This window comes from Acipenser ruthenus, chromosome 24, assembly GCF_902713425.1.
Source record: "Acipenser ruthenus chromosome 24, fAciRut3.2 maternal haplotype, whole genome shotgun sequence".
NCBI lineage: Eukaryota > Metazoa > Chordata > Actinopteri > Acipenseriformes > Acipenseridae > Acipenser > Acipenser ruthenus.
The window spans coordinates 11307894-11317893 of NC_081212.1; the positions used below are offsets into that span (position 1 = coordinate 11307894).

Consider the following 10000-nt stretch of genomic DNA (forward strand, 5'->3'; position numbering starts at 1 on the left):
AAAAGTAATCTCAATCACAAAATATAGGATTACAAATCCAGATCATTTGTATCCGGAATGCAAGTTTTGAAAAAGCAGCTCCCGGGGAGCCTCCAACTCAGAACTGCAGCATCCTGCCGTATAAGTACGACACACAAAACAAGTGCACCACATAGAGCACCTGGAGGAGACATCGAGCAGTTGGCACGTGTGGGGCATTGTGGCTTAGTTGGTTAAAGCACCTGCCTTGTAAACAGGCGATCCTGGGTTCGAATCCCAGCAATGCCTCTTTTTATTCTTGTCCCAAAGCTAAATGTATACCGTCTTCTTCTTCTAAAAAAAAAAACACAACTAATTAATCCAAAAAAACACACATAAAAATTCACGACTCTGGCGGGACTCAAACCCGCAACCTTTGAATCACACCACACAACCAGCCTAAAAGTCCAACATGCTATCCACTGCGCCACAGAGCCCTGTACCGTTATGACCGGCACGGCAAAGTTGAGGTAGACGGAGCCAAGGCCACGGAGGAAAACGTGCCAAAAAACGACGGAGATGGGATTCAAACCTGCGCGTACAGAGCACAGTGCAAGGCATGGCCTTTACCACTCGGCCACCTTGTCCTCCATGCAGCAATCACATTAAAAAAAAACACATTTCACTCTTCCATCACCCAGCCCTTTCTGGTTTCATTCATTCAATCAATCGATCTATCAATCTATCGATCGATCGATCGATCTATCTATCTATCTATCTATCTATCTGTCAATCAATCAATCTATCTATCTATCAATCTTTTGATTTATAATTGTCAATATTATTTATTTTATTCATCTCTATCTAACTTTTGATTTTTAATTATAAATACACTGTATATATATATTTTTTTCTCTCTCTTTCTATATTTTGATTTCTAAAAATAAATATTATTTTTTAACTCTCTCCTTCTCTTTATCCATCCATCTATTAGCCATACCATTACAAAAAAAGTCTTCTTATCTCCTCCGTTTCACATGATTAATGTTGTCATTGAAGCTAAATCAATCAAAATTACAGGACCAGAGGGAGACACAAAAGAGATATGCACCAGGAGCCGGTTTTTCAAAACTTGTAATCTGGATCATTTTGATCCATTTGTTCAGAAAATGTCACTGCTGGATTATCCATATTATGAATAACTGCGATTAAAAAGTCCAGCATTTTAAAAAGTAATCTCAATCACAAAATATAGGATTACAAATCCAGATCATTTGTATCCAGATTGCAAGTTTTGAAAAAGCAGCTCCCGGGGAGCCTCCAACTCACAACTGCAGCATCCTGCCGTATAAGTACGACACACAAAACAAGTGCACCACACAGAGCACCTGGAGGAGACATCGAGCAGTTGGCACGTGTGGGGCATTGTGGCTTAGTTGGTTAAAGCACCTGTCTTGTAAACAGGAGATCCTGGGTTCGAATCCCAGCAGTGCCTCTTTTAATTCTTGTCCCAAAGCTAAATGCATACCGTCTTCTTCTTCTAAAAAAAAAACACAACTAATTAATCCAAAAACACACACATAAACATTCACGACTCTGGCGGGACTCAAACCCGCAACCTTTGAATCACACCACACAACCAGCATAAAAGTCCAACATGCTATCCACTGCGCCACAGAGCCCTGTACCGTTATGACCGGCACGGCAAAGTTGAGGTAGACGGAGCCAAGGCCACGGAGGAAAACGTGCCAAAAAACGACGGGGATGGGATTCAAACCTGCGCGTACAGAGCACAGTGCAAGGCATGGCCTTTACCACTCGGCCATCTCATCCTCCATGCAGCAATCACATTAAAAAAAACACATTTCACTCTTCCATCACCCAGCCCTTTCTGGTTTCATTCATTCAATCAATCAATCTATCTATCTATCTATCTATCTATCTATCTATCTATCTATCTATCTATCTATCTATCTATCTATCTATCTATCTATCTATCTATCTATCTATCTATCTATCTATCTATCTTTTGATTTATAATTGTCAATATTATTTATTTTATTCATCTCTATCTAACTTTTGATTTTTAATTATAAATACACTGTATATATATTTTTTTTCTCTCGCTATCTATATTTTGATTTCTAAAAATAAATATTATTTTTTAACTCTCTCCTCTCTATCCATCCATCTATTAGCCATACCATTACAAAAAAAGTCTTCTTATCTCCTCCGTTTCACATGATTAATGTTGTCATTGAAGCTAAATCAATCAAAATTACAGGACCAGAGGGAGACACAAAAGAGATATGCACCAGAGCCGGTTTTTCAAAACTTGTAATCTGGGTCATTTTGATCCATTTGTTCAGAAAATGTCACTGCTGGATTATCCATATTATGAATAACTGCGATTAAAAAGTCCAGCATTTTAAAAAGTAATCTCAATCACAAAATATAGGATTACAAATCCAGATCATTTGTATCCAGATTGCAAGTTTTGAAAAAGCAGCTCCCGGGGAGCCTCCAACTCACAACTGTAGCATCCTGCCGTATAAGTACGACACACAAAACAAGTTCACCACATAGAGCACCTGGAGGAGACATCGAGCAGTTGGCACGTGTGGGGCATTGTGGTTTAGTTGGTTAAAGCACCTGCCTTGTAAACAGGACATCCTGGGTTCGAATCCCAGCAGTGCCTCTTTTAATTCTTGTCCCAAAGCTAAATGCATACTGTCTTCTTCTTCTAAAAAAAAACACAACTAATTAATCCAAAAAAACACACATAAACATTCACGACTCTGGCGGGACTCAAACCCGCAACCTTTGAATCACACCACACAACCAGCATAAAAGTCCATCATGCTATCCACTGCGCCACAGAGCCCTGTACCGTTAGGACCGGCACGGCAAAGTTGAGGTAGACGGAGCCAAGGCCACGGAGGAAAACGTGCCAAAAAACGACGGGGATGGGATTCAAACCTGCGCGTACAGAGCACAGTGCAAGGCATGGCCTTTACCACTCGGCCACCTCGTCCTCCATGCAGCAATCACATTAAAAAAAACACATTTCACTCTTCCATCACCCAGCCCTTTCTGGTTTCATTCATTCAATCAATCAATCAATCAATCAATCTATCTATCTATCTATCTATCTATCAATCTATCTATCTATCTATCTATCTATCTATCTATCTATCTATCTATCTATCTTTTGAATTATAATTGTCAATATTATTTATTTTATTCATCTCTATCTAACTTTTGATTTTTAATTATAAATACACTGTATATATATTTTTTTTCTCTCTCTATCTATATTTTGATTTCTAAAAATAAATATTATTTTTTAACTCTCTCCTCTCTATCCATCCATCTATTAGCCATACCATTACAAAAAAAGTCTTCTTATCTCCTCCGTTTCACATGATTAATGTTGTCATTGAAGCTAAATCAATCAAAATTACAGGACCAGAGGGAGACACAAAAGAGATATGCACCAGGAGCCGGTTTTTCAAAACTTGTAATCTGGGTCATTTTGATCCATTTGTTCAGAAAATGTCACTGCTGGATTATCCATATTATGAATAACTGCGATTAAAAAGTCCAGCATTTTAAAAAGTAATCTCAATCACAAAATATAGGATTACAAATCCAGATCATTTGTATCCAGATTGCAAGTTTTGAAAAAGCAGCTCCCGGGGAGCCTCCAACTCACAACTGTAGCATCCTGCCGTATAAGTACGACACACAAAACAAGTGCACCACATAGAGCACCTGGAGGAGACATCGAGCAGTTGGCACGTGTGGGGCATTGTGGCTTAGTTGGTTAAAGCACCTGTCTTGTAAACAGGACATCCTGGGTTCGAATCCCAGCAGTGCCTCTTTTAATTCTTGTCCCAAAGCTAAATGCATACTGTCTTCTTCTTCTAAAAAAAAACACAACTAATTAATCCAAAAAAACACACATAAACATTCACGACTCTGGTGGGACTCATACCCGCAACCTTTGAATCACACCACACAACCAGCATAAAAGTCCAACATGCTATCCACTGCGCCACAGAGCCCTGTACCGTTAGGACCGGCACGGCAAAGTTGAGGTAGACGGAGCCAAGGCCACGGAGGAAAACGTGCCAAAAAACGACGGGGATGGGATTCAAACCTGCGCGTACAGAGCACAGTGCAAGGCATGGCCTTTACCACTCGGCCACCTCGTCCTCCATGCAGCAATCACATTAAAAAAACACATTTCACTCTTCCATGACCCAGCCCTTTCTGGTTTCATTCATTCAATCAATCAATCAATCAATCTATCTATCTATCTATCTATCTATCTATCTATCTATCTATCTATCTATCTATCGATTTATAATTGTCAATATTATTTATTTTATTCATCTCTATCTAACTTTTGATTTTTAATTATAAATACACTGTATATATATATTTTTTTCTCTCTCTATCTATATTTTGATTTCTAAAAATAAATATTATTTTTTAACTCTCTCCTTCTCTCTATCCATCCATCTATTAGCCATACCATTACAAAAAAAGTCTTCTTATCTCCTCCGTTTCACATGATTAATGTTGTCATTGAAGCTAAATCAATCAAAATTACAGGACCAGAGGGAGACACAAAAGAGATATGCACCAGGAGCCGGTTTTTCAAAACTTGTAATCTGGGTCATTTTGATCCATTTGTTCAGAAAATGTCACTGCTGGATTATCCATATTATGAATAACTGCGATTAAAAAGTCCAGCATTTTAAAAAGTAATCTCAATCACAAAATATAGGATTACAAATCCAGATCATTTGTATCCAGATTGCAAGTTTTGAAAAAGCAGCTCCCGGGGAGCCTCCAACTCACAACTGTAGCATCCTGCCGTATAAGTACGACACACAAAACAAGTGCACCACATAGAGCACCTGGAGGAGACATCGAGCAGTTGGCACGTGTGGGCCATTGTGGCTTAGTTGGTTAAAGCACCTGGCTTGTAAACAGGAGATCCTGGGTTCGAATCCCAGCAGTGCCTCTTTTAATTCTTGTCCCAAAGTTAAATGCATACCGTCTTCTTCTTCTAAAAAAAAAACACAACTAATTAATCCAAAAAAACACACACATAAACATTCACGACTCTGGCGGGACTCAAACCCGCAACCTTTGAATCACACCACACAACCAGCATAAAAGTCCAACATGCTATCCACTGCGCCACAGAGCCCTGTACCGTTATGACCGGCACGGCAAAGTTGAGGTAGACGGAGCCAAGGCCACGGAGGAAAACGTGCCAAAAAACGACGGGGATGGGATTCAAACCTGCGCGTACAGAGCACAGTGCAAGGCATGGCCTTTACCACTCGGCCACCTCGTCCTCCATGCAGCAATCACATTAAAAAAAACACATTTCACTCTTCCATCACCCAGCCCTTTCTGGTTTCATTCATTCAATCAATCAATCTATCTATCTATCTATCTATCTATCTATCTATATTTTGATTTCTAAAAATAAATATTATTTTTTTACTCTCTCCTCCTCTCTATCCATCCATCTATTAGCCATACCATTACAAAAAAAGTCTTCTTATCTCCTCCGTTTCACATGATTAATGTTGTCATTGAAGCTAAATCAATCAAAATTACAGGACCAGAGGGAGACACAAAAGAGATATGCACCAGGAGCCGGTTTTTCAAAACTTGTAATCTGGATCATTTTGATCCATTTGTTCAGAAAATGTCACTGCTGGATTATCCATATTATGAATAACTGCAATTAAAAAGTCCAGCATTTTAAAAAGTAATCTCAATCACAAAATATAGGATTACAAATCCAGATCATTTGTATCCAGATTGCAAGTTTTGAAAAAGCAGCTCCCGGGGAGCCTCCAACTCACAACTGCAGCATCCTGCCGTATAAGTACGACACACAAAACAAGTGCACCACATAGAGCACCTGGAGGAGACATCGAGCAGTTGGCACGTGTGGGGCATTGTGGCTTAGTTGGTTAAAGCACCTGTCTTGTAAACAGGAGATCCTGGGTTCGAATCCCAGCAGTGCCTCTTTTTATTCTTGTCCCAAAGCTAAATGCATACCGTCTTCTTCTTCTAAAAAAAAAACACAACTAATTAATCTAAGAAAACACACATAAACATTCACGACTCTGGCGGGACTCAAACCCGCAACCTTTGAATCACACCACACAACCAGCCTAAAAGTCCAACATGCTATCCACTGCGCCACAGAGCCCTGTACCGTTATGACCGGCACGGCAAAGTTGAGGTAGACGGAGCCAAGGCCACAGAGGAAAACGTGCCAAAAAACGACGGAGATGGGATTCAAACCTGCGCGTACAGAGCACAGTGCAAGGCATGGCCTTTACCACTCGGCCACCTTGTCCTCCATGCAGCAATCACATTAAAAAAAAACACATTTCACTCTTCCATCACCCAGCCCTTTCTGGTTTCATTCATTCAATCAATCAATCAATCAATCTATCTATCTATCTATCTATCTATCTATCTATCTATCTATCTATCTATCTATCTATCAATCTTTTGATTTATAATTGTCAATATTATTTATTTTATTCATCTCTATCTAACTTTTGATTTTTAATTATAAATACACTGTATATATATATTTTTTTCTCTCTCTATCTATATTTTGATTTCTAAAAATAAATATTATTTTTTAACTCTCTCCTTCTCTCTATCCATCCATCTATTAGCCATACCATTACAAAAAAAGTCTTCTTATCTCCTCCGTTTCACATGATTAATGTTGTCATTGAAGCTAAATCAATCAAAATTACAGGACCAGAGGGAGACACAAAAGAGATATGCACCAGGAGCCGGTTTTTCAAAACTTGTAATCTGGATCATTTTGATCCATTTGTTCAGAAAATGTCACTGCTGGATTATCCATATTATGAATAACTGCGATTAAAAAGTCCAGCATTTTAAAAAGTAATCTCAATGACAAAATATAGGATTACAAATCCAGATCATTTGTATCCAGATTGCAAGTTTTGAAAAAGCAGCTCCCGGGGAGCCTCCAACTCACAACTGCAGCATCCTGCCGTATAAGTACGACACACAAAACAAGTGCACCACACAGAGCACCTGGAGGAGACATCGAGCAGTTGGCACGTGTGGGGCATTGTGGCTTAGTTGGTTAAAGCACCTGTCTTGTAAACAGGAGATCCTGGGTTCGAATCCCAGCAGTGCCTCTTTTAATTCTTGTCCCAAAGCTAAATGCATACCGTCTTCTTCTTCTAAAAAAAAAACACAACTAATTAATCCAAAAACACACACATAAACATTCACGACTCTGGCGGGACTCAAACCCGCAACCTTTGAATCACACCACACAACCAGCCTAAAAGTCCAACATGCTATCCACTGCGCCACAGAGCCCTGTACCGTTATGACCGGCACGGCAAAGTTGAGGTAGACGGAGCCAAGGCCACAGAGGAAAACGTGCCAAAAAACGACGGAGATGGGATTCAAACCTGCGCGTACAGAGCACAGTGCAAGGCATGGCCTTTACCACTCGGCCACCTTGTCCTCCATGCAGCAATCACATTAAAAAAAAACACATTTCACTCTTCCATCACCCAGCCCTTTCTGGTTTCATTCATTCAATCAATCAATCAATCAATCAATCTATCTATCTATCTATCTATCTATCTATCTATCTATCTATCTATCTATCTATCTATCTATCAATCTTTTGATTTATAATTGTCAATATTATTTATTTTATTCATCTCTATCTAACTTTTGATTTTTAATTATAAATACACTGTATATATATATTTTTTTCTCTCTCTTTCTATATTTTGATTTCTAAAAATAAATATTATTTTTTAACTCTCTCCTTCTCTCTATCCATCCATCTATTAGCCATACCATTACAAAAAAAGTCTTCTTATCTCCTCCGTTTCACATGATTAATGTTGTCATTGAAGCTAAATCAATCAAAATTACAGGACCAGAGGGAGACACAAAAGAGATATGCACCAGGAGCCGGTTTTTCAAAACTTGTAATCTGGATCATTTTGATCCATTTGTTCAGAAAATGTCACTGCTGGATTATCCATATTATGAATAACTGCGATTAAAAAGTCCAGCATTTTAAAAAGTAATCTCAATGACAAAATATAGGATTACAAATCCAGATCATTTGTATCCAGATTGCAAGTTTTGAAAAAGCAGCTCCCGGGGAGCCTCCAACTCACAACTGCAGCATCCTGCCGTATAAGTACGACACACAAAACAAGTGCACCACACAGAGCACCTGGAGGAGACATCGAGCAGATGGCACGTGTGGGGCATTGTGGCTCAGTTGGTTAAAGCACCTGTCTTGTAAACAGGAGATCCTGGGTTCGAATCCCAGCAGTGCCTCTTTTAATTCTTGTCCCAAAGCTAAATGCATACCGTCTTCTTCTTCTAAAAAAAAAACACAACTAATTAATCCAAAAACACACACATAAACATTCACGACTCTGGCGGGACTCAAACCCGCAACCTTTGAATCACACCACACAACCAGCATAAAAGTCCAACATGCTATCCACTGCGCCACAGAGCCCTGTACCGTTATGACCGGCACGGCAAAGTTGAGGTAGACGGAGCCAAGGCCACGGAGGAAAACGTGCCAAAAAACGACGGGGATGGGATTCAAACCTGCGCGTACAGAGCACAGTGCAAGGCATGGCCTTTACCACTCGGCCACCTCGTCCTCCATGCAGCAATCAAATTAAAAAAAACACATTTCACTCTTCCATCACCCAGCCCTTTCTGGTTTCATTCATTCAATCAATCAATCAATCAATCAATCTATCTATCTATCTATCTATCTATCTATCTATCTATCTATCTATCTATCTATCTATCTATCTATCTATCTATCTTTTGATTTATAATTGTCAATATTATTTATTTTATTCATCTCTATCTAACTTTTGATTTTTAATTATAAATACACTGTATATATATTTTTTTTCTCTCTCTATCTATATTTTGATTTCTAAAAATAAATATTATTTTTTAACTCTCTCCTCTCTATCCATCCATCTATTAGCCATACCATTACAAAAAAAGTCTTCTTATCTCCTCCGTTTCACATGATTAATGTTGTCATTGAAGCTAAATCAATCAAAATTACAGGACCAGAGGGAGACACAAAAGAGATATGCACCAGGAGCCGGTTTTTCAAAACTTGTAATCTGGGTCATTTTGATCCATTTGTTCAGAAAATGTCACTGCTGGATTATCCATATTATGAATAACTGCGATTAAAAAGTCCAGCATTTTAAAAAGTAATCTCAATCACAAAATATAGGATTACAAATCCAGATCATTTGTATCCAGATTGCAAGTTTTGAAAAAGCAGCTCCCGGGGAGCCTCCAACTCACAACTGTAGCATCCTGCCGTATAAGTACGACACACAAAACAAGTGCACCACATAGAGCACCTGGAGGAGACATCGAGCAGTTGGCACGTGTGGGGCATTGTGGTTTAGTTGGTTAAAGCACCTGCCTTGTAAACAGGACATCCTGGGTTCGAATCCCAGCAGTGCCTCTTTTAATTCTTGTCCCAAAGCTAAATGCATACTGTCTTCTTCTTCTAAAAAAAAACACAACTAATTAATCCAAAAAAACACACACATAAACATTCACGACTCTGGCGGGACTCAAACCCGCAACCTTTGAATCACACCACACAACCAGCATAAAAGTCCAACATGCTATCCACTGCGCCACAGAGCCCTGTACCGTTAGGACCGGCACGGCAAAGTTGAGGTAGACGGAGCCAAGGCCACGGAGGAAAACGTGACAAAAAACGACGGGGATGGGATTCAAACCTGCGCGTACAGAGCACAGTGCAAGGCATGGCCTTTACCACTCGGCCACCTCGTCCTCCATGCAGCAATCACATTAAAAAAAACACATTTCACTCTTCCATCACCCAGCCCTTTCTGGTTTCATTCATTCAATCAATCAATCAATCAATCAATCTATCTATCTATCTATCTAT

At 39.3% G+C, this 10000-nt stretch overlaps 9 non-coding genes across 9 annotated transcripts; all 9 read left to right on the forward strand.

Annotated features, from left to right (window-relative positions):
• Positions 1–193: 193 nt before the first annotated feature.
• Positions 194–267, forward strand: trnat-ugu (transfer RNA threonine (anticodon UGU)). Its single transcript has one exon. It is a non-coding gene; the product is annotated as a tRNA-Thr (tRNA).
• A 1112-nt stretch (positions 268–1379) lies between these two features.
• trnat-ugu (transfer RNA threonine (anticodon UGU)) lies at positions 1380–1453 on the forward strand. Its single transcript has one exon. It is a non-coding gene; the product is annotated as a tRNA-Thr (tRNA).
• A 1129-nt stretch (positions 1454–2582) lies between these two features.
• Positions 2583–2656, forward strand: trnat-ugu (transfer RNA threonine (anticodon UGU)). Its single transcript has one exon. It is a non-coding gene; the product is annotated as a tRNA-Thr (tRNA).
• Positions 2657–3765: 1109 nt separating this feature from the next.
• On the forward strand, positions 3766–3839 carry trnat-ugu (transfer RNA threonine (anticodon UGU)). The gene has a single exon. It is a non-coding gene; the product is annotated as a tRNA-Thr (tRNA).
• Positions 3840–4918: 1079 nt separating this feature from the next.
• Positions 4919–4993, forward strand: trnat-ugu (transfer RNA threonine (anticodon UGU)). The gene has a single exon. It is a non-coding gene; the product is annotated as a tRNA-Thr (tRNA).
• Positions 4994–5944: 951 nt separating this feature from the next.
• On the forward strand, positions 5945–6018 carry trnat-ugu (transfer RNA threonine (anticodon UGU)). Its single transcript has one exon. It is a non-coding gene; the product is annotated as a tRNA-Thr (tRNA).
• A 1095-nt stretch (positions 6019–7113) lies between these two features.
• Positions 7114–7187, forward strand: trnat-ugu (transfer RNA threonine (anticodon UGU)). The gene has a single exon. It is a non-coding gene; the product is annotated as a tRNA-Thr (tRNA).
• A 1103-nt stretch (positions 7188–8290) lies between these two features.
• Positions 8291–8364, forward strand: trnat-ugu (transfer RNA threonine (anticodon UGU)). The gene has a single exon. It is a non-coding gene; the product is annotated as a tRNA-Thr (tRNA).
• A 1106-nt stretch (positions 8365–9470) lies between these two features.
• On the forward strand, positions 9471–9544 carry trnat-ugu (transfer RNA threonine (anticodon UGU)). The gene has a single exon. It is a non-coding gene; the product is annotated as a tRNA-Thr (tRNA).
• The last annotated feature ends 456 nt before the right edge of the window (positions 9545–10000 follow it).